This window comes from Panulirus ornatus, chromosome 1, assembly GCF_036320965.1.
Source record: "Panulirus ornatus isolate Po-2019 chromosome 1, ASM3632096v1, whole genome shotgun sequence".
NCBI lineage: Eukaryota > Metazoa > Arthropoda > Malacostraca > Decapoda > Palinuridae > Panulirus > Panulirus ornatus.
In genome coordinates this window covers 27,748,078-27,772,279 of record NC_092224.1, presented here as the reverse complement: position 1 = coordinate 27,772,279, position 24,202 = coordinate 27,748,078, and the positions used below count along the sequence as shown (strand labels likewise).

The following is a 24,202-nucleotide window of genomic DNA, read 5'->3' as shown; positions in this document are numbered from 1 at the left end:
AACTGCCTAACGACCTCATTCAAACCATCCTGGTGTTTACCAGAGCCTCGTTTCCAGAGTTTCTTGCATTCCGAGGCTGCGCTGCTTCCAGAAGTACAGAAATGATGGACTCCTTTGGAGTGAGAAGATCTCTGAGGAGACCTGTACCCTCAGAGATGCAGCCTCGCCAAAGGCGACTTTCACTCGCAGTTTCACCTCATGCGGGCGGAGTCCGGTTACACCGCAATGCACTGTGGTTACTGTGCATTCCACATGACAGATAGAGAATGTGTGTGTGAGCGGATGCGGCCTTTCTTCGTCTGTTTCCCGGCGCTACCTCGCTGATGCAGGGTGTGGCGATCGGGTGTGAGGAAGAGAAAAGAATGTATAAGTTATCCTTATATATATATATATATATATATATATATATATATATATATATATATATATGTGTGTGTGTGTGTGTGTGTGTTTACAGATGGCTGGGCGAGCGAACACAATGCATGGAACAGCTTAAAACGTTAAAACCATGAGGGAAATTGTTATGGAAGCAGACAACTATACACACAGGGCAAATAATCATCCCGTTCCGGTGTCTCCTTCTGATTCCAGCAGCTCTCCGGAACGCACCACCAACCCACACCATAACCATGAGCATCGAAATATGTGGATCGTGAGACGCTGAACCGAAATTTCTACGGCTACCGGACTGTACGTTGAGGATAGGACTATGGGTGATATATAGGGTCATTTAGCTACCCACCTGTCTTGCTAGACGTCCTCACGCGGCCGGTCTGGTCCCGTCCGTCCCTGGACGTCTCGCTTCCCCACCTGGAAGATTCAAACGTATCGTTGAAGTACAGCGTTGTTACGTCATCATCATCAAGATATTAAAAAAGATATAAAAGAAGATACCAGTTATAAAACATCTAGTTAATCACGCGTTGTATCCATCCCAACCTTAATCGAGCTCTTTCATGATTACTTAACTACTCACTATCATCACTATCATGTAATATCTGTAACACCTCAACTAACTACATTCGGCCGAATGTCTGTCGATATCTGTATATTTATATATTTATTATACTTTGTCGCTGTCTCCCGCGTTAGCGAGGGAGCGCAAGGAAACAGACGAAAGAATGGCCCAACCCTGTAGACCCCAACCCTCACCTTTACCCCACAGGCAGTGTCGTGATGTAACCACAGGTTAATCAGTATAAAAAATGAATGAATAAGAGATCAGTGACAAATATAGTCGATAAGAAGAAGACTTGCATGTATAAATACGATGATTAACGTCACGTGCCTGATATATCAAGAGAACAAGACACTTGGCTCTATTGACGTGCAAGTATAATTCCCAGGAAAAAAAAAAAAATGAAAGAAAGTTACCTGGAATTGCCAGGCAGACATTGCACTCCGATACCAATTCTTTTTAAACATTGTAGAAAACGTACCTAAAGCAGAGAATGAACTTCTCTTACCTCTACCATCACTGGACACGGAAATGTCACCTCCACCAACCAAGCTCTTACAACATACAGCAAGACTCAAATCAACGCTGGATACTTCGTAAGTGCAAGAGACGAAAAGAGAACGAGGATATATCATGAGCAGTGATACAGAAAACGTAATTTATATAAACATGGAAAAAGGGGAGAAAAAATGTAAAACAACAAAGTGGAAATCTAGAGCACACTGTAAACATAGTGAGAGAAAAAAAAGAGCGAGTCAGGCGACGGAAGGACAGAATAAGAGAAGGAGTTAGACGACGGTAAAGACACAGTCCAGACACACTTATAGCCGGCCGCAGTCATATGCAGGGCTAAAGGCAGAACAGGTGGCGGTGGGCCACCAACACACACGCAACCACAAGCCGAACACGCTATATACTACGGACGCATTCACAGGCCAGGAACACCGTCTGGAAAATTTGATAGAAAATGACTATACTTGGATTTTAGGTGTTCGTGAACACAAGTAGTGATCACCCGGGGTGTAAGAATCAGAGACTGTAGTGGTGCTCAATGATCACACTGTAGTGCTCAATGATCACACTGTAGTGCTCAATGATCACACTTTAGTGCTCAATGATCACACTGTAGTGCTCAACAAACATGAGAATCTTTTTATGCCTTTGCAACAGCAAAGTGGAACAGTAATATAAAGTCTAAGCAATATCATAAGAAACTTCGAAAATCCGAAACTATATCAATCTCGCTGAAGTTTCCATCATTTTTCAAGGGCAAACCCTAAACCTGGAACACGTCATTCTGAACTGACAAAACTTTCCCGCTGTCTCAAGAAAGATATAAAGTGGGTAACAGAGGCCATCCTGGATGGTGGTCTGGGTCATCGAACGACATAACTGTGAGAAAATAGACCACCTAGGGACCATCCCTGCTTAAGTCTGGTTCGCTAAGTAGCAGTGTCAGGTGGAGAAAATTTAGACTACAAAACCTATATAGGAAAGGTGGGGGCCCACGCCATGGCTGGCACTTGAGGGTAGGGAATACAAACCAAGACAGAAATCATCCATCAATATGCCCAAGACCTTAGCATCCTCACCCACCCTGTGGCTCCCTTCACCTCCCATAGTCTCCTCTGTTGCCATATCCACTCCCAGCTATCTAAAATACTCCACTTCTTCCAAGTCTTCTCCATTCAGACTTACGCTCCAAATAACCTCTCTCTCTCTCTCTCTCTCTCTCTCTCTCTCTCTCTCTCTCTCTCTCTCTCTCTCTCTCTCTCTCTCTCTCCATTGCTAAACCTAATAACCTTGCTTTTATATCACATACTCTTAACTTTCTCCTTCCATATACACACTCCTAAACTCGGACACCAGCTTCTGCGATTTCCGATTCGAATCAGTCACCATCGCCGTGTCATCAGCAAACAACAGATAGCAGCTCCCTAACCCCCTCTAAGAGACTGCATACCACCTCCTCCTTCCTAGACCCTTGCATTCACCTCCCTCAACATCCCACCCATAAACAAATCAAACAGCCACGGTGACATCACACACTCCTGCTGCAAAGCTACCTTCGTCTACGCACTCACCGCTTCACCTATGATAGCAGCTTTCCTCCCACACATTCGCAACACCTTCCACGGGGCACCTCAACTTCATGTACAATATTTACTCCGTTATATCACCGCTTGTGATCTTTACGAGGCGAACCCAGCTACGGTTATTTACAGGGTGAAACCCGTGTACTGCTCGCTGTAAGCAGGTGTGTACTTCATATGGTGGGTGGAAGCACTCCCGCGTGCACACCTGTCACAGGATGTGTAGGGCTGGTCACGGAAGGGCGGCGCCCGAAGACGTCCCTCTGACCCCTCCCCCAGGTATCAACTAGCACCACTCCGGCCGGCCGCCGACTACACCCGCCTCAGTTTGTTTGTTCTCCGGGTGATGGCGGTGTGGCTTACCCTCCCGAGCCCGCAGCACCAGCCCGGAGTGACGCATGACGACGCCCCGGCCCGCAACCACTGCCCTCCCACTAACCCTGCTGTGATGGCACGTAAGGGATTTCAACCCTGCAGTTGCAAGCTGTGCCTTGTAGTTAAGAATGAGGCTTGGAATAAGCTCCCAGAATATGTGGCTCAGAGCAACACTCTCGGTATCTTCAAAACTAGGCATGATCATCACTTGTCATTCTCCGGTATTGAATAATTCATTTAATCAGCCATTATAACGTGGTGGTATATCATGCTACCTTCTTAACCACTGATCTCTCCCTGGCCACGTTGCGGTAACGTACCAACATTGATTATAAACCAAGTCACCTGCTTTTGAGAGAGTAAGAATTACTGCATCATTCTTCAACATCAGGAATAATTTAGAACATGGTAAGTCGAGAGGCTGGAACTCAAGTTTATCCTAGCTATTGTCTTTATAACAAAAAGTGATGTATATTTATTCTACATTACGATCTTTTTTGTAAAAATTTCTTTCCTTCAGGCATATCAATCCAGAAAGGTATCTATTTTCTACCTGTTTTCCTGCCTGAGTGTTGCCGGAGGGAGTGGAGGGTGGGGAGAGAGCCTTGGCTTTGCTATCCGTTTCTTCTCCTGCTTTTAAGGGGACTGCATTGTTTTTCCTTTCAAGTAGTATTAAGGTCAGACCAGCTCGCTTGGACGTTGGGTCTGTGTGGTCTGTGTATCTACGTAACACTCTGTAACTTTATCCCTTTGGTAAGACAGCGTGGACTCCGATCTAATCTTTAAGAGTCAGGTCAAAGTCCATGTCACCACACCCAAGGATGATATCGTCGTGCTCAAGAGTCACACCGACGTGTACAGATTAACAAACACGTTTAATAACACATAAACTGGCTACCGCTTGATGCTGCAGAGTAACACACGCATCAACCCAATGATTGGTTCTTTATTTTCGTCACAAGAACAGGAAATCTATAGTGCACCCCATCCCATCCTGTGGGCGGTGGCGCAAAAGACGATAAACGCAGAAAAATGTCCATGGACTAGACCTCAGTAACTGAAGGACTACAATTACAAAATAAGGAAACTGTGTATAAGGACAAAATGAACTACTTATTTAACAAGTTGAATAGTAAGTGAACAGTTCACAAAGACTGCGCGAAAATTACGAGGACATTTAACAAGGTATATGATAGATATGTTTCCAGCACGCAAAGTCATGATACTTCTCAAGTATCTGAGTTAGAACGTTGTTAAGGATGACACACACACATATCTTACAACATTCGGTAAGAATCATCTCTGAACTCGCTCATTTTACAACGGTCGAGGTCTGACCGTACGTAACGTTGTAGGGTGTGATCGTAATTCTACAAGCAAAGTTTACATCTGTTCATTATCGCCAGGAGTGGCAAACCCCCATGGGTATTTACAGCCTAGCCCGAGCCGGAGAGCACCAAGGAATCTACTGATCCTCTTGGTGGAACCTAATATATACGGTTTTCATTGCATGATGTCATGATGGTAGATGGATCTGCTTGTGCTGATTTCACTTCGTCAAGAGTCGAAATTTTTTTTTCTGAATGATGGTTTTATGTTTGCTTGTAAGAAAACCGAAGTATAGTCAACTACATCCTTCCAGACATAACTTTTTCCTGTTCCATCGACCCTATCATGCATCCTGATTCTAATACGTTTGGGAATCCAGAGAAACTATACTAACTCCATCATAGGTACTTTGGTTATGCATACGCCATGCTTCGGGTACGAATGTATTACTCCTATGTTGAAGGAAGCTTAGTACGGTTAGTGATGAAAGGTGGCCAATTATCATCATATGTTTCTCACAAACATTAACTCATTTTAGGGCAATGACAGTATCTTGCAGCCCAGCCTGGATTGTGGATGCCCAATTATTTATCCTGACTCCTCGCTCTGGATAGGAACATCATTGTGTGTTGCAACAGCAGCACTGCTGGCTGCCCGTTGCTTCTCCTCGGGACCTAACTGTATATGTGTGAGATTATGTGTAGTGGTAACAGTATCAATTTGACTCAGGTTTTCGCGTCTGACTCTGGTGCACACCTGGTGAAGTCTTCGGGGGTCTTTAACCCCACAATCCGGGCTGGGCCTAGGCTGTTGGATTTGGTCTTTGGTCGACCATGTTGTTGGAAGCCCGCAGTCCTCAGACCTACATAATCACCACAGCCTGGCTGGTCTGGTAAACTCTGTAGGTACTTGTCCGGTGCACTATATAACTTCTCTACCGTGCATCCCAGGTTGTTTCTGATGGTTGCTCGCAAGGTGTTGAAGAGTCTTGGGCCGGGGATGTTAACGGTGTTTCCTATCTTAGCGCATATCGCACTTCTGGATTTCAAGGGTAGCATTATACAGAGTCTTCCACGCTTGTCCTAACAGAAGGTAATTATAATGGTATACCTCTCTCGTCTGCGCTCCAGGGAGCAATTGCCTCGGTGATTTCGGACGTTCCCGATAAATTTGTTCCTTTACCACAATAATATGGGCTGCAAAAGATCTCTGAACACTATAATTCCGCAATTTCGTCCGTTCTGTAGGGTGATATTAGAAATAGAAAATATCCAGTTTGTGAAAGAATTAGCGTTTTGAATATCATCAATGGTTTTTCTTCTCTTGTCTTGAAGGTCCGCAGGATCCAGCCTGCCATCCCTCTGCATTAGGCAACAGTTGTTGTGTTCGCTGAAGGCTAGGTCGTTAGACATTACAACGTCTTTCACGTTATTCAACTGGTTTACATAGCGTCTGTGTCTGTCCGATAATCTGTGCTCTTTTTGACCTTTTGATTTTCCCCACACTAGAGGAGTTGAAACTTATCTCTGTTGAAAAGCAAGTTGTTCTCAGTTAAAGATTTCGTTTATGTTTCTTTGTAGCCCTTCCGCATCTTCTATTGATATGATTTCCATAATAATCCTTGTATCATCTGCAATGATATGACACTGTGGCTTGTGTTCGCGTCAGTATCACATATAAGAATAAGAAACAGGAGGGGTGCAAGTGCAGCTCCTTGGGGTACTAAGCTTTTTACCGTGGAGGCACTGGAGATGGCATGGATTGGTTTATTACCACTTGTTGTGATCTGTCAGTTAAATAGCTGTATATTCATCTCGCAATCTTTCCTATTATTTCCATCTTTCGCATCTTATGTGCTATGAAACCATGGTCACATTTGTCTAATGTTGTAGCAAAATGTGTAAATCATGTCAGCATTATTTTCCACAGCTTCAACAATCCTATTATAGCGGTCAGGCAATTGAGAGAAGCAAGATCTTCCCGCCCTGAAACCACGTTGTCCTGGGTTATGTAGACTGCACACCTCTTTAAACTCGGTTAGCTCTCCTCTTATTGTAATCAATCCATTGGGCCCTAGTCACAAGCCTATGCTGCCGAATGCTAAGTACATGGGCACTCGTGTCTAGCACGACACGGTGTGATTCGTTGAGGCGGAGACATTTCAAGGTAAGTTCAGAACAGGACCCACTAAAGAGCGAGTAACGTATATCTTTGGACCCTCGTGAAGATTTTAATAAAGGGCGGGGAGTGTTATAACGCTACTGGTCGATAGGTTTTCAGGACTGCTTTGCTTCCACCTCTGTTGAGTGGGGCGATATGGCGCAGTTTTTCAAACTCTCGGGAATAATGCCAGAGTCTAAACTGTTTCTACAGAGGATATTCAGTGCACGTGCTATTGGTGTCTTCCATTTCATCTTAAAGACTGAGTTCCGATATCTTCCCCAAATACTCAATGTGTGATCCATTATTCAATGAAATTTTTCCAAGTGACGGCATATTTCTTATGAGGACGTCTGTTGAGGATCTCTAATTTCTCAGCAGATTTGATCACCCCAAGCCTCTCATAAATAGTGTTTGAGTATAGCGAGTGACATTGTTACTCTCTCTCTCTCTCTCTCTCTCTCTCTCTCTCTCTCTCTCTCTCTCTCTCTCTCTCTATGTTATTGTAGGAAGGGATTTTTCATGGAAGATCTTTTGAGATGTTTTCTCTACTTGAATCTTACTTTTTCCTATTTTCCTGCATGAGAAAATACAAGTCACAAGACAAAATCTTGAAACCATGGAATAAAATCACGTGTCATGGAAAGCCTACGAGATAGGACGAACGTGCACAGCCAAGGCCATACTCCCAGCACTAGAGAGCCAAACTGGGGCGCTGAGATGGTGAGCGTGGCCGTTCTCAACGTCCTTGGTTTATTCGACGGACCGAGCCGTGGGCCAAGGTCTTTAGGAGACGGAGACTGAATCATACAGTCTTTCCTCCAGGTTCCGGGGTCTTCAATACGTCCGGAACAAAACGGAGCCGTATCTTTCATTGTTCCCTTTAGTATAGAACACGTCCTTCATTTTCTGTGGTCCTCCCCACGCACTTATCACTCAAGGTTTGTGAGGACGTGCGTAGCCCCACACCAGCTGCCTGCTCGCCTCCCAGGCATACAGTGTTATATAATCGAGGCTCTTGACAAGTGTACCGAGTCTGAAAAGCTAAGGTTCTCTTTTAAATGGACAGAGGGCAGGAGCAAGATTTTTGTTGAAATGTCGTTAACCTCACTGTCTCTTGAGATACCGTCCCAACAGAATGCTATAACTCTTGAGTAATCGTGGTAGCGCAACTGGTGGGCAACTTGTCTGCCGCAGATGCATTAGTATCTAACAATGAGAAGGGTAGCAAGGCAAAGGGCCGTACTAATAGCGATGCATGCGCGGGTCACGAGGTGTGTCAAGGGCTGAGCTTGGACGAGTAAGTGGGAACCAACCCGGGTGCACAGGAGAGAGAGAGAGAGAGAGAGAGAGAGAGAGAGAGAGAGAGAGAGAGAGAGAGAGAGAGAGAGAGAGACGGTTTGTGAATCATCCGCTGGAGGTTGTAGACTGGCCCAGCGTCACAGGGAAGTGTTTGTCCTGGCTGCTTCCTAAGTCCGAAGAAGGAGTTTGTCTGAATGAGCTACGTATTTGTATAGCAATCCTTAAACACTGTTCCTCTCTCTCTCTCTCTCTCTCTCTCTCTCTCTCTCTCTCTCTCTCTCTCTCTCTCTCTCTCCCCCCCCCCCACGGTGGTGTTGGCATCGCATGTGTCTGCTGAACTGCTATGGCTTCTAGGAGCGTCTCACACGCTAGTTCACTGGAAGCTGTGGTGGATGAAGGAAAACAGGTGGAATATCAATAGCGGAGGCAGCGCGGATCACGATGTCTTGCAGCTTAACAAGAAATGTTCTTTGTTTCTGGGTAGTCCAATCTCTCGTCTCGTTCTCAGAGTCTGTTACTGATGAAGGATGGTGAGGAAACAGGCACGAATACAAACATATTCCATCTAAAAGACATGTGTGAAGTATAACATGTATATGAAGAAAGTTACAGTGTCAGCAGACTACTGGATGTTGTCATTGCTAAATCGAGTTGAGTCTCTAAGTACTATTGGCGTTTTGCTGTATCTGCAAATGTTAATTATATAAAGTGTAAAGTCTGTGGCCAGGCAAATGGACACAAACTAGAGCACTATGTCTAAGACTGTGAAAATAAAGAGCCTTTTAGGAAGAGGTTCAAACAATCCCCACACGAAATGGCACAACATCTTATTATTACTAACAAAATACATGAAATTCTAAGAGTGTACCAACTTTTTCCAAATAGTCGGTAAAAACTTACTGTATGAAAGACTGTTAGCTTTGGTAATGAACCAAGTTTATACCATAAATTTAATGATTATTACCCCGCTGGGGTCTGACAAAGACCCTTTGTGGCCTCTGTAATCCTTTTTTGCTACCGCTCACAGGATTAGCCTGGGGTGCACAATAAGGTAGCCGTTGACGGCGGCAGAAGTAAAGAAAGTACTTCAGGAGTTGGGTTGTTCTCGGTGAGGTTAAGCGACTGCTGAGGTGATTGAGTCCCTCGTCTTTACAGCCCTCTTTCCTTTAATCCAAACTTGTATCGATAGCACTGCACACCCCTGGAATGCGCCCAGCCAACTTTGCTCCCTGTAGTTAAAAGTCGGAGTTACCGGCAACACTGTATATAAGCTGTCGTCAATATCCGCAGTGCAGATGATAATCATAAATTGAGAGGGTTTGAGAGAAAACTTTCGCAGTTCCCCAAACTCCTCAACGAAAGCAATGTTCAGCCGACAGGGATTGTGCAGAGCCTGTCAAGATGCCAACATCCAGGCACCAAATGATCTGCTCACTAGACAGTTCATCTAAGTTTCCCTTGAAGGTTAGGCACAAAAGGAAAGGGGCAACTGGGCCACTTTGCTGGGCTCCTTTGGTTGAGACAATCTTACGCTAGGCAAAACGAAGTGCTAATGATGTGCTCAAGTAGATGGATGAAGGGAAGGAGGGAGGGGAGGTGCATCCTTCGAATAGAAAAATTGCTCATGAAATCCAGGTTGGAAAACAAGCGGTTGTTGCTGTCTCCACGTACGGACTGCACGAGACGCTCTTTGGTACAGACCTGACAATGTTGTTGAAGGCAAGTGCCAAGAGGCTCACACTGAGGGCGCTCTCTTATGAGACCCCATCAAGTTGGCTTCCTTAGTCTGAAAAGCTGTTTGCCCACACGAGCCCAGAACTCCCTACTTGCTTTGGAAGTCCAGGAAGAAGGTGGATAATGCCTCGTGCAAACTGATGCTTCCATGTTGTGCCTCAGGTACAGGCTTTCTCTACATCAAAGCTGCCAACAAGTGATGCCGCTGATCGAAGGAGATGCTAATAGCAGTTTTTACGGTAAGATGCTTCATGCAGATCTCATCTTTCGGGATACAAAATGGGATGAAAAAGAGCAATTTTCTTTTTTAAACATATCCGTCTCAAGTTCTCTTCTCTTTTTTCTCTCTATTAATCTGCAGACGCACCTTGTGAGGGAGACTGGTTGGCTTACAGAACGTCGTCATATCTTGAAGACGTCTCTCAGCAAAGGCTAGGACAAGGTCCAATTCCCTCAGGGTGAGAGGAAGGTTGTACGGGAGCTCTACAGATCCGCTGCTCTCAAACGAAGTTAGTTTTTATTTCTTTAAAGTGTGTACGTCTGGCCTGTTTGAGCACCTAGCAGATCTCTTTCTGGTTTTTGCCAGTTTTTTGGCACTCACTTGACCACCAGGGTACATGAAGTTGACGGTATTTTCCTGTATTCTTGGGACTGGCAATTCTGATAGAGTGAATTCTCGCCACCAGGCTCAGTGAACAGATCAGAATTCCTTAGCAGAGTCTCGCTTCATGACAAGACGCTGCAACGAACTCCAGTCACCACGGTTGAGTCGCCTTCGTTTCATCCCATTTTTTGGGATATACCGTCCACCTTGTCCACAAATACCAGAAATTTATCCCTCTCATATAAATCCATCATGGCTTTCCATGTAATGTGGCAATGAGTAGGAGAAGCCGTGCCGAGAATAGTTACTCCAGTTTTCAAAACATGAGACCCCCAACCCTCTTTCCCCTGGCGTTGGGCGTGGTGTCCTTCCACAGGGTATGGCTGTTAATGGTACCGCCAAAAGGCAGTTGTAGAGGAGACAGCTGTTAATCGCGCTTTCCAAAGCCACGTTGTCCATATCATTTGGGGGTTGTGGCCCTTCCTATTCAGCGCACAATTCCATTACATCACTTGAGCAATTTTCTTTTGGTTGAAGTCACGAGATAAGGTAGTTTGTCTGTTGTTCTTAAGTTTCTGATGGCGCTACTGACTAAGCGTTCTTTCTCTTTAATTTTGTGGAGTCTACACCACACGCCACTGTGAACACTGGCAGATGATGACGGTGGTGTCCAACTCTCTCTCTTCAACTGGTATGAATGTTGTGGAGTGGAGTATCCATCCTGCTGGAGGGGTTTCTTTTTCTCTGCTGTCTTTTGAGACGGCGGGGAGTGAGGAGGTTCTTCTGACTAGAGCCTCTCGTCATAGCTCATTCCATGGTGGTGATCTGGTCTGATCTCTCGCCAGACGCTTTCCTGTTACTTGTGCCGGACTCGTCTTTGAAGGAGGTTTTGAGGTTCTTGGCGACTGCAGCTGGGCACTTGTCAAGGGCTTCCGAATCCTTATCATCTATTGTGGGGACTCGAACTGTCAATGTCCCTGAGGGTCTTGAGGCCTGCCTTAGCGTCCTGTGTGCAGCTATCCTCGGCGTAGGGAAGAAATCGGTGTGTGCTTACGCGCTTGCCCTTAACACGTAAATTGTGGCTACAAGGTTTATCGGTTGTTCTCGAGTGCTCCGTGGTGTTGCTGCTGCATTCTTAGGGTTCTGCCTGTCGGCCTTCTGTTGTCGAGAGTTTTCTTTGACTATTCTAGCCATTCTTTTTCCCCAGGTTTCTATCTATACCTCTGGTATATAAATCAGAGGCTAGATGCTCGTCTCCACAATTGTCACATTTCACTTTTGAGCACTCGCGAGCACCGTCTTTAATTTCAACATAAGTGATACATGACTCACTCTCTGAGCGACAGAATTTTCCATTATACAAATATGTCTGGCATCTAAAGCATCGCCTTTGAAAGTGGTACACAGCGATGGACGACCATTGCACACCACGCCGTCATGATCTTATCTAGCAGGGCAATTAATTCCTCCTTGTCTTATGTAAGGTTGAGTGTCGGTGTTGCTACTAGAGACTCTTCTTATACATTCGCTGCACTAACGTCATTCCTTGATTGGCCAAAACTTTCTGTGGAGTCTCCGCCGAGTAATTCAAGAGCTTTTGGTTGACGCGATACAGAAACTGGTTGGCAGATCTGTCAGTATTTACCAACCTAACAAGCTTCTCCAATTCTAGCAGTTCTTAACCTGAAATACAGTTCATACTTGTAAAAACAGTATGTTATCTATCTAGTTAATCTTATCAACTTTTCCGTAGAACAAATCTTAAAAAAAAAATGTTTTATTGACCTGTTACATGAGTTACTGAATGTATTTCTCCTCTCTTGGCAAACTGATCCAAAATCTTATAGCTGCACCTAGCATAAAAATTCCAAGCCTGATTTCAAAGTGAGACAGGCTTTCAATCTTCTCAGCAAACTCTGTCTTAAAAACTCTGTGTGGGGAGATTTCCTCAATGCAACTCTTTTCAGTAACTCTTGAACCCTTATCTCCACTCTTTTCGATAAGAGAGATCGGGCTCAAGGATCGGCATTTCCAGGTTCCAATTCCAATCTTCGGTTTCTTTCAGAAGGTGGTTTTTCCCTCAGGCCGAACTGGCTCATATTGAAAAGGTGTAAACCGTGGAATCAATGGTCCATTGAGTAGCGGCTACTGTTGTTGAGGAAGGCAAACACGGACCAACACAGGCATGAGGACCACTGCTATCGTCAACCACAGCCTCTGGTGAGGATTTCCTGCTGCCCCGGTAATTGTTGTCGACCGATTTGCTTCATTTACATGAATGACATATCTTTGATGTTTTCTTCACCAGATGGAATAAAGCCATTGCATACAGCCTTGCAACAACGACTAGTCTAGCTCGGATGATCCTACCAAGGACCGAAGTCTCCTGTAGCATTGTTCAACGCTCCTAACCATATGCGAACCACAACATCCGCTGCTCCTAACCATAAACAGACCACGACACCCGCTGCTTCTGGCCCCAAGACGCCCACGCCATCTGCTGCCCCTGGCCCCAATAGGACCATGGCACCTGCTGCCCTTGGCCCTGGTAAGACCATGGCTGCACCTAGCCCCTGGCAGACCACAGCACCTGCTGCTCCGCGTCCCCCAAGAAGCCAACAAAACCTGTTGCTCCTTGCCCTAAGTAGACCACAGCACCTGCTATTCTTAGCCCAAGGCAGACCACAACACCTGCTATTCCTAGCCCCAAGCAGACCACAGCACCTGCTTCTCTTGGCTCAGGGCAGACCACGTCAGGTGCTTCTCCTGGTCTTTGAAAGACCATAGCACCTACTGCTCCTGGCCTCAGACAGACCATAGCACCTGCTATTCCTGTTCCAAGACAGACCACAACATCTGCTTCTCGTGGTCTAAGACAGACCACAGCACCTGCTGCTCCCAGCTATGGGCAGGTGAGACGCAAGGATCTTCTACACTCACTAAAATCTTATGTGACACAGGGTCGCTGCCCCCATACACTGTAGCTCTGCGTCAAAGATCTGGCTCGGGAAGGGTTGCCCACCGTAAATCACGAATGTCCTGGTTCTGGCGCGAGGGGCGCTACCCACACAAACCACAGCTGTCGCACGTCTCAGGTTGAGGTGTCTGCGTGGGGTAATGGGGGGGTGAGGCTGCTTCCGTGAACTAAAATTGCTGCACGAGCAGGCTTTTGTATCGTAAACTGGGTGTTGTAGATGGCTTAACTAAGGGGAAAGGGTGCTCGGTAGATAAGTTTTACTGCAGGTCTCGCCCACGACGAATGGAAGAACGTGCTACCCCAGCAAACCAACAGTCACATGTGTGGTTAAAATGACGGAGAGACATCGCGTTCCGCACCTCAGGCTCTGAGAGGGACGGCTGTGCACGGGATGGTATGGCGCTAATGCGAGATGCTGCCCTGTAAACAAGTGTCGCAGCAATTACTAGAGGACTTACTACCCTCGCCAAACAAGCCACTGTAGCCAGCAATACGTTACACAAAATTAAGCTGAGAGTTGTGTATATGAATAACATCATCGCAAAAGCACGTTCTTCCTACACAAACTTCTGTTTATGCCCCTACAACAGAGAAATGTACCGTGCTTTCTTCATCAGGATTGTCAACAAAACGGAATGATTCACGAATTAGAGTGGTTGAAAGTGGTACTTGATCGCCGTTTCCCACTTTTACGAGGTAGCGCCGAGACACAGACGAAGAAAGCCACATCTCCTGCTTCTCCTTGTTGCCTCCACTTCTAGCACATATATCCTCTCTGTCAATCTTTCCTACTCATTCTCCCCATATATCCAAACCATACATGTTATCTTCTGCTCTCTCAACCACACTCTCTTTATTACCACACATCTCTCTTATCCCTTTAATCACCTACTCGATCTGACCATCTCACACCATACATTGTCCTCAAACATTTCCTTTCCAACACATCCACCCCTCCCCCCTTCCTCCACACAACCCTATCAAAAGCCCTGCCTTGCAACCATATAATATTGTCGGAATGACTACTCCTTCAAACAAACCCATTCTTGCCCTTCGAAATAACATTCTCTCTTTCCACACTCTCTTTAGCGCTCCCAGAACCTTCGCCCCTATCCCATCCTATGAATCAATTCTGCTTCCATGGTTCCATTCGCTACCAAGTCCACTCCCAGATATCCAAAGCACTTCGCTTCCTCCAATTTTCCTCCATTCAGACGTACATCGCAGCTACCTTGTCCCTCCTCCGTGCTAACCCTAATAACCTTGCTTTTATTTACGTACACTCTCAACTTTTGCAGCTTCTCACTAGAATCAGCCACCAGTGCTGTATCAGCGGCGAGCATCAACTGACTCACTTCCCAGCTCCTTTCATCCCAAACAAACCGTATACTCATCCCCTCTTCTCAAGACTCTTGCATTTACCTCCTTCACCAACCCATCCATAAACAAATCAAACAACCACAGTGACATCACACACCACAGCTACAGACTAATCTTCTCTGAGAACCATTCACTCTCCTCTCTCCCTACTCGTACACACGCCTTTCACACTTCATAAAAACTTCTCGCTGTTTCTCGCAGCTTACTCCCACACCATACATTCTCAAGAGCTTCCACAAAACATCTCTATCAACCCTATAATATGCCTTCTCCAGATACATAAACGCCACATACAAATACATCTGTTTTTCTAAGTATTTCCCACACACATTTTTCAATGCAAACACCTGATCCACACAACCTCTACCAATTCTGAAACCAATCTGATGATCTGTACGTTCCTTTACCCTCTCAATCAATGCCCTCCCATACAATTTACCAGGTATAATCAAGAAACTTATGCCTCTATAGTTTAAACACTCACCTTTGTTCCCTTTGCTTTTATACAATGGAACTATGCATGCATTCCGCCAATCCTTAGGCACTTCAGCAAGAACCATACATACCAACCAAGCAACAACACAGTCACCCCCTTTCTTGATAAAATCAACTGCAATACCATCCACTCCTGTCGCCTTTCCGCATTTCATCTTACGCAAGGCTTTCACCACCTCTTCTCTCTTCACCAAACCACAATCCATGACCCTTTCAATTAGCATATCACCCCAACCAAAACATCCTGCATCTGCCACTCTGTCATCAAACACATTCAACAGTCTTCAAAGTACTCACTCCATCTCTTCCTCACTTCATCACTACCTGTTATTTCCCATTTTGCCCCCTTCACAGATGTTCCCATGTGTTCTCTTGTCTTTCGCACATTATTTACCTCCTTCCAAAACATCTTTTTATCCTCCCTAAAGTTTATAAACACTCTCGCCCCAAGTGTCATTCGCCCTCATTTTCAATCCCTGCACCTTGACCTCCTGCCGCTTTCTTTTACACATCTTCCAATCATTTGCACCTCTTCCTTATAAGTACCGCCCAAATGCCTCTCATTTCTCTTTCACTGGCAACTTTACTTCTTCATACCACCACTCACTACCCTTCCTAATCTGCTCATCTTCCAACTTTCGCATGCCACATGCATCTTCTGCATATGCCATAACTGCTTCCCTATATACCTCCCATTCCTCACCAACTCCCCTCAGTTCATTTGCTCTCACCTTTGCCACTCTACTGTCAGTCTCTGCTGGTATTTCTTCACACAGATCTCCTTGCTTAGCTCACTTACTCTCACCACTCTCTTCTCCCCGACATTGTTCCCTCTTACGAGAACCTCTACAAATCTTCACCATCACCTCCACAATACAGTGATCAGACATCCCACCAGCTGCCCGTCGCAGCAGTTATATCCAATAGTCTCTCTTTTACAGGCCTATCAAACAATAAGTAGTCTAATAATGCCCGTTGACCATCTCTCTTACTCACATACGTATACGTGTGCATATTTTTCTTTTTAAACCAGGTATACCCAATCAGTAAATAACTCAACAAGCTCTTAACCGTTTCCATTCATAACACTGAATACCCCATGCGCACCAATTATACCTTCAACTGCCACATTACTTACCTTCACATTCAAATTACCGATCACTAATATCCGGTCTCGTGCACCAAAACTACTGACGCAATCACTCAGCTGCTCCCAAAACACTTGTCTCTCATGATCTTTCTTCACATGGCCAGGTGCATAAGCACCAATACTCACCCATCTCTCGCCAAGCACTTTCAGTTTTGCCACCATCAATCTAGAATTTACTTTCTTACACTATATCACACACTCTCATAACTCCTGCTTCAGGAGTAGTGCTACTCCTTCCTTAGCTCTTGTCCTCTCACAAACCCCTTGTTTTATTCCAAAGACATCTCCAAACCATTCTCCCACTTTACCCTTGAGCTTTGTTTTGCTCAGAGCCAGAACATCCAGGTTTCTTTCCTCAAACATGCTACCTATTTCTCTGCTCCTCTCATCTTGGTTACATCCACACACATTCAGACACCCTATTCTTAGTCTTCGGGGAGGATGAGAACGCCTCACCTGGCTCCTTCTTGCATGTCCTCTTTTAGAAAATGAAATAATAAGGAGAGGGTATTTCCACTTCCTCGCTCCAGCCTTCTACGAAACGCAGGGAATGTGGAGGTAGAATTTCTTCTCCCCTACCTGAGAACAGACTTGACATTTTTTCGGTTCATATCCACGACTGACATTACTCGCGCCTCCTTAGCTACATGGAAAGTTTATCATGTCTTTTTCTGTCTTCAATATATACGTATTTCTACTCTCACCACAATAATCTATGACAGTCATGTCTCTTTCAGTATCACAAACAGCTTCGAAGGCACCAAGTGTTTGTTGTCGCAGTAATATAACACGGGCTTGACTCAGCACCTGGCCGGGTCGGCGGTAGAAGATCCACACTCGGTCCACGGCCACAAGGTACAAAGGTTCTGCTCTGTCGTATATCAGTATGGTGTTGGCTGGTGCAACTTGGGTGTTAGTGAATGAACACTGTGGTGGAGTGTTGTGTGTGGGCGGGAGCAAAATGCCAGCGGTGGGCCGGGCCAGCCATCCAGCCCGTCCGCCTCCTTGTCTGGCTCCTGAGCACCCGCGGCATCGCCAGGTAAATCTTACACTCACGTTTTCATCTTCTTCAGCGGCACGACCCTTGACTACGAAAATTGAGATGGCCATGACCTTTGACCGAGCCTTCTAAGTCACACGAAAGGTCACGCCGTCATACCTACAGCTAGTACCTTCGTGTTGAAAAGGATTAGAATAACACTAGATTATCGACTAAGTCCTTAGCTTAACAGCTACTACTGAGACGCGAGATGGGCAGGAGTGGGCTGTAGTGCCAGTCAACAAGATTTCTCGTGACAAAAGCTTGCAAAAATACCCCAAAATAACTGTCACCTGTTTGTGGTGGAAGGTGTTGTGCAGGATGTGTGTGAGGGTGAATAACCGTCGTCAGGTAGGTGTGTGTGTGTGTGTGTGTGTGTGTGTGTGTGTGTGTGTGTGTGTGTGTGTGTGTGTGTGTGTGGGCAGGTAGTGGGGGCGTGCGTCAGCATGGTAGGCACAACCTCTCTCCTCACACACACACACCCCTCGACATAATGCCTCACTTCACCAAAAACAACCCAGTCAATACCAGCGACGTCCCAGAACACATGTGACACTTAGCGCACACCGGTGCCACCTGACACTACACCACACACACCCCTCACCACAACCTGAGGAGCCTGGCTGGTCATGCCCAGTGTGGGAGATGGATGCTCCCTCACGCCACTAACACACAACAACGGTAATTGTATATTGCTTCCATCAACCTGAAGGTTCTGTAAGATTTCTCGGCTGGGTTGACACCGTTGGTGGCAGGCATGGCAGAAGACAGGCACACACAACACACACACAGGACTATCACCTCTCTCTCTCTCTCTCTCTCTCTCTCTCTCTCTCTCTCTCTCTCTCTCTCTCTCTCTCTCTCTCTAGTTATACAACCCAGTCTTTCAGGAATAGACAAAAATTTCACACCATTTAATTTTTGTTATATACTTAGCAAAATTATTCATTTAAACCCATGTCCACAGCAGTGTTCTTCACTGCTTACTAGATTCAAGCACATCAACAGCAAAGTTTAATCTTGTCAGCACAATGATACAAAATACTAATGATAACATCAGCTGGACTACCAAATCTGGATCCTAATTTAATAATGCACCGACCAGGAATGTTCCCTACAAGTCTGTCACTTGACAACAACAGCCTTACTCAAGAGCCGAACTTCAGTCAAACCTATGCCATACCTATATCTTAGTCATACCCATACCTTGTCATACCCATACCTTGCCATAACCTTACCTTACCATACCCGTACCATCTCATACCCGTATATTGTCATATCCGTACCTTGTCATACCCATTCCACACTCATACCAATGCTACACCTATACAGACTTCCAAGTTCAATGAGATTTAAAAAGAAGATATTAATCATATCAACAGAGATAAAGATAATGGGTATGAAATAAATACATGACACAAAATGAATGACAAACGGGCTAAAGGCGAAACAATTAACTCCTAGCTTTAATATTACATATCCTGGTATGCCAAGAGACATGTCAGGTTGCATGTACAATTACCTGCAGAACAACTTCCGTTCACAGTGAAATTACAGAAGACTTAGATTCCTAGAGAAACCTAAAGCAAAGTCCACTCCTATAGTCATACGAGAACACTAGAAAACTTAGCATCAAATCAAGTGTCCGCACGGAACACTGAGATGGATGATGCCATAACGAGAGGGAGAAAATGTTGTGTGAAATGTTGCAGAGAACAGCAATGGTCGAACTACATGACAAACACAAACCAGGAGGGTGGGGATCAGGAAAATGACACAGATGTAAAGCCAGAAGTGGAAGAGAATAATATGAGGGGAAAATATGACGAGAAGTTATGGACTATAACGGTGTCATGATTAGTGCAGCAGAGCTACTGGCAGTGAAATGATTAAGGCTGGGAATAGAGTCTGGAGAATGTAAAAAAAAAAAAAATGTATATATCTACATTAAGTTTTCATGGTTAAAGGTGGAATTAAAGGTTATAAGCCAAGTTATGGTCCAGATTAAACCTTTCTATAAATGGCATAGCTCAGGCAAAATCCAAAATTAGCTTAGTGGATCTTATGTTATTCATTGCTGTCGATGGTGGGAACAAATGTATAAAAGTTTCATGAGCATCTGATGTAGCTCTTCCATGACCTAAGGTTAGGTTGCAGGATAAAGTGTGGCTCCCGACGACGGACGGACTGATCACAACTACGAACCAAGTGATTCCTAGGCTGCCGGTAAACATACACTCATAGGCTGCTAGTATACACTGTGCTGGTAATATGTACGTCTGGCGGATTGCATGACGTGGGGGAGGGGAAGGGTCAGTGTTGACTTCGGTAACCTAAAATTTTATTCTTAACTTGTTTAAGGAAGGCAAATGCAGCTTCAGAGACAAATGTTGATTCTACCGACTATAAAATTGGAAACCATCATGAAAGAATTTATTGCTGTAACTTATACTGTTAGGCTCACCACGCGGCAAGGGCAGCAGGACGCATATCTTGAGGTGAACAAGATTAAAACTTTAATATAACCCAAAGAAACAAGGCCACGCAAACACCAACAAAAATCTTTGAGCACAAAGATGGAAAGAGACGAAGAGAGGGAACAACAGACAGAGAAAAGACCTTCAGTGCCTGCAGTAAGACCATAAAGGAACTGACACCTTACCTCCTAGCACGATAAAGTCTCAAGTCCTACGACGGTCGGCACAAGCCAGAATAACGGTAAACCTTCTAGAAAAGTTCCCCACAAGCAACTCGTGACTAATAAATGTAACGACCTTCATATTTACCAGCGTACGAAGACAAGAGTCACGTAAAGATAATAAATCTCTTTTACAAGTTGTTAACGACTGAGACACGACAGAATCATCAGCCTTTACGGATACTTATATTAACATAAGATTTTCTACCACTGGACTCCTCATATGATGCAGAAGTCTAAGTCAACAAGACTGAGAACTTTAATTTGGGTATCGCAAGCAATTAAAAGGCGCTAGATGCAAAACACAAGAATCTGTAAAACACGTAAGAAATAGAGAACCTCATCTCGATGACGTCAAGATGGCCATCTCAAAAAAATAAAATTCAAGAATTCAACCTATCTCACTTACCGTGCATATGGTTAAGGAAAAGCATTTTGGACGGTTTTACTGGTAATGGTATAGATGAACAGTTGTACAACGAAAGGAAAGCAAACCTTTCGAATGAATTGAGGAAACATTACTCTTCAACTCACAATATCACACGAAACTCAAAGAAAAAAGGAAGGCACAGATTGATCAACGAGACTGGAAGAATCTCAAAATGTTTCCAGTCATGTGCAAAACTCAAATCGAGGTTCTCAGGTACCAGTGACCCACTAGGAACATAAAGAGGGCGTCGTACACATGAATGAGAGCGAGGAGGTGAGTGAAATAAGTTGAAGTGTTCTGTGGACTAGAATAACATTGTTATAATTTCTCCCTAAACGGCATTCCCACCATATTACACACAAATGATTTCATCACGCTGCAGGACTTTAAGAGGGACACAGACGGCATGCCCATGTGTTCTGTTCCAGGAACAGACTCTTGGAACTCCGTGTTTTCAAAGAAATGAAAAATGCAATACGTACGACACATACTGTGGAGAGAGAACTTGGACTTCATCGAAATCTAACGAATTTGAGTCCGACTTACGTCGCCCCACTTTATATAGCCTTGGAAGCAAAACAGCTCCAAAAAGCAACTAACCAATTAGCACCGACATTGCACGTCATTAAAATTTTCGAAGAGTTCTAATATGTACGTTTACTGGCTTCATGGCGTCATGTAATCTAAATAAACCAGGGCGTTTCAAGGCAAGAAGATATCTCTCACTTTCTTGATCACTACGGTATAAGTGTAAAAGCGCAGAAACAAAATGCTGACCTTCAAACAGACCTTCAAAAGCCCTTGACAACTTTAACCATGATGTCACGGCGCAACAAAATGCGTAAAATGGGAATAACTGAAAGAGAAGAAATGAATATACAACTTAGGAAGCAGATAACATCTCGTTTTTGTTTATCACGCTATTTTCCCGATGCCTATACGGTAAAAGCTTTTCCTCAAGTAACACTAGCACTTTTAGGGTATCTCATGCTCATTAACACAAACTACAGCTTCATGTCATCCTTAGTTGCTGATGCTGAGGTACGGAAATCCTGCTGCAGGAGACACTAAGAAACTATCTGTGAGCCTTCGAAAACATGCTCTTTAATGGTGGTAGGTTTTAAGTACCCCTTCATGGTGAAGCTAAGAACTAAAACTAGTGCAGAAAACAGGACAAAAACAAACGCGATCATATTTCAAAAAGCCATTGAAGAAGCCCTCGGAGTAATGATTTCTGATGATTGAAACTTCAACGAATATAACAGAGTAACAGTGGTCTATTCTGGAAAGATGATGGGCTGGATATAATTATATGGAGGTAAGACTAATGATTACGCTCTTCGAGAGTCTTGCGCTTCAAACGATAAATCGTTTGTTTTGGTCCTCCCAGGAAGACGAACACAGGACTGAGCTTTGAAAAATCCAAACTACTGGGAACCACTTGAGAGAACAAACGAAAAACATCAGAATGCACATAATGGAAAATCTTGAAAGGCATGGTTGGTTCTCAAGCTATGCCCAAGCACAGTTCCCTGTTGGTCCAACAGTTTCGGACGACTGCAAAACATAACGCTGAAAAAGAAAGGCGTCATAAGCACTCTCAAAGTGTAAACAATAAGGATCTAAAATTTAAATCTAATAAGAGAACCAGACTAGGAAGGATATGGTGGCTACATAGGCCCCCGGGGTGCATTCTCAAACCGCTGACTTTTCAAGAGAGCAAAAGCACAGCTTTGGTCCCATACAGAGATGTGGGGGTGGATAATCCTCCAAGATCGACGTTTCGTCAAATGCCACAGACGTAACCGTTCATGAACCATATATTCGGACGACATCCAACTCGTACCACATCGGTTTACCACACCATAACTGTGCCATATAAGGTATAATCTAGGCAAGTGCACTAGCAATGGATAAGGGAACTCTGCGAGAATCATCAGTTTAAAGGGTGATCGAGCAAGGAAATATTAGCCCATCTTGTATGTCATGAGGCTATGTGACGACCGAAGTGCTCTACTCCCACTGCTTAAAAAATCAGCAAGTTTGGCGATAGGCGAAAAATGAAGCACTTAACTCTTCGTGTATAGTGTAGAGAGTGAATAACCTTCATGGAGAATGTTGTATTATATTCACAGTGGTCTTCACTGTTAGGATTCGTCCTGCCTCGAGCGTAACACTAGTCGATTAAAACTTGACTCACGCATTTCCTTTATCTATCGCTAATGCACTAGCCTACAGTAAACATTATATGCCACACGTACTGGTACCACACCGATCCCACGGATGTGAGGGGAGTGACCCATCAAGTAATGTGTCTATGAAATAAATACATAAGGAATATGACACTACTGTCCATACACGAGTGTACTGACCCAACAAGTGACTTGTATGCGTCTGTGAAATACATACATGGAGTCCTCAGGTCACCTCTTTAACCTAAAGTACATCACTCTACTGTCCAAAAATATATGGAGAAAGGACCTATCCTTTACTGGGCTTATAATATGGGGACCCCAGCCCATCTCTTCATCCTAACTCCTAACTCGTATATCAGGCTACCCTCCATATATAATTATGGGTAATGACCCATCCTATGCTGTTCTTGTATTATATGTTCTTATGACGCCCTCAGCCAGCCCCTGTAACTTGCTTCATTCGCATACCTCTTTATATTCACGTCTGTCTACTGCCTGTAATGTCTTGCTCACGCCATAACATTTGAGCTGGTAATCAAAGGGATTAAACTAGGGTAGTAATTTAGTTTTTGCTGCTCACTTGGTTACAGTGCCGTCCAGGCTCCATCCGTGTGCGGTAGCGAAAAAGGATTACGGAGGTCACAAAGAGTCTCTGTCAGACGGCAATGACTGCCACCATTTACCCAACCCAATACCCATATGCTGGTGCCGTAAATCTGTAAGCACTACTGTGACATGGTTTTTGCATAATCAATTCCTGAAATACAGAAGATGCCATATAAGTAAAACATGGTGTACATTCATTTTCTTTAGTGACACTGTGAAGAGAAACATAAGGATGTATGGCGAGGTCACGGGGTGTGATCTGGCGTACCTTAGGTCGGTGTGGGGAGGGCGAGAGGCGGGTAGATCCTGCCCGTGGCACAGTTCTGGCGGCCTTGGTACCCCGGTAGGCCTGCGGGCCTCAGCCGCTCCTCCTGATTCGCCCAACACCCGTCGCCCTGAACCACACAGTTCACTACTACCACTCGAACCACTCCCTTCCAGACATCGAGCTGCTCTACACAGCGAAACTTTCCATCCTTGTATTAGGTTAAAACATCACTAATCAACTTGGCACTAACGGAAATTGCGAGCGACGAGAGTTTGTGTTTCGTCCGGGAAAGTGAATTGAACACGAATATCACTTCACATGGTCTCACTCGAACCCCACACGATGCTGGTCAACCATCGATACACACGGGCACTGCCGTCACCGCCAGCCTGACAGACGCCAGGCCTGG

At 44.8% G+C, this 24,202-nt stretch overlaps 1 protein-coding gene across 1 annotated transcript in view; it reads right to left on the bottom strand.

Moving 5' to 3' along the window:
• Positions 1–23,865, bottom strand: part of LOC139766419 (rho GTPase-activating protein 21-A-like) — an 842,055-nt gene extending 818,190 nt beyond the window's left edge. Inside the window, exons 1-2 of the mRNA XM_071695368.1 lie at positions 23,794–23,865; positions 743–810 (exon numbers count right to left, since the gene is read on the bottom strand). The gene's annotated coding sequence lies outside the window, so the exon portion shown is untranslated. The remainder of the gene's footprint in view (positions 1–742; positions 811–23,793) is intronic.
• Between the last annotated feature and the right edge of the window lie 337 nt (positions 23,866–24,202).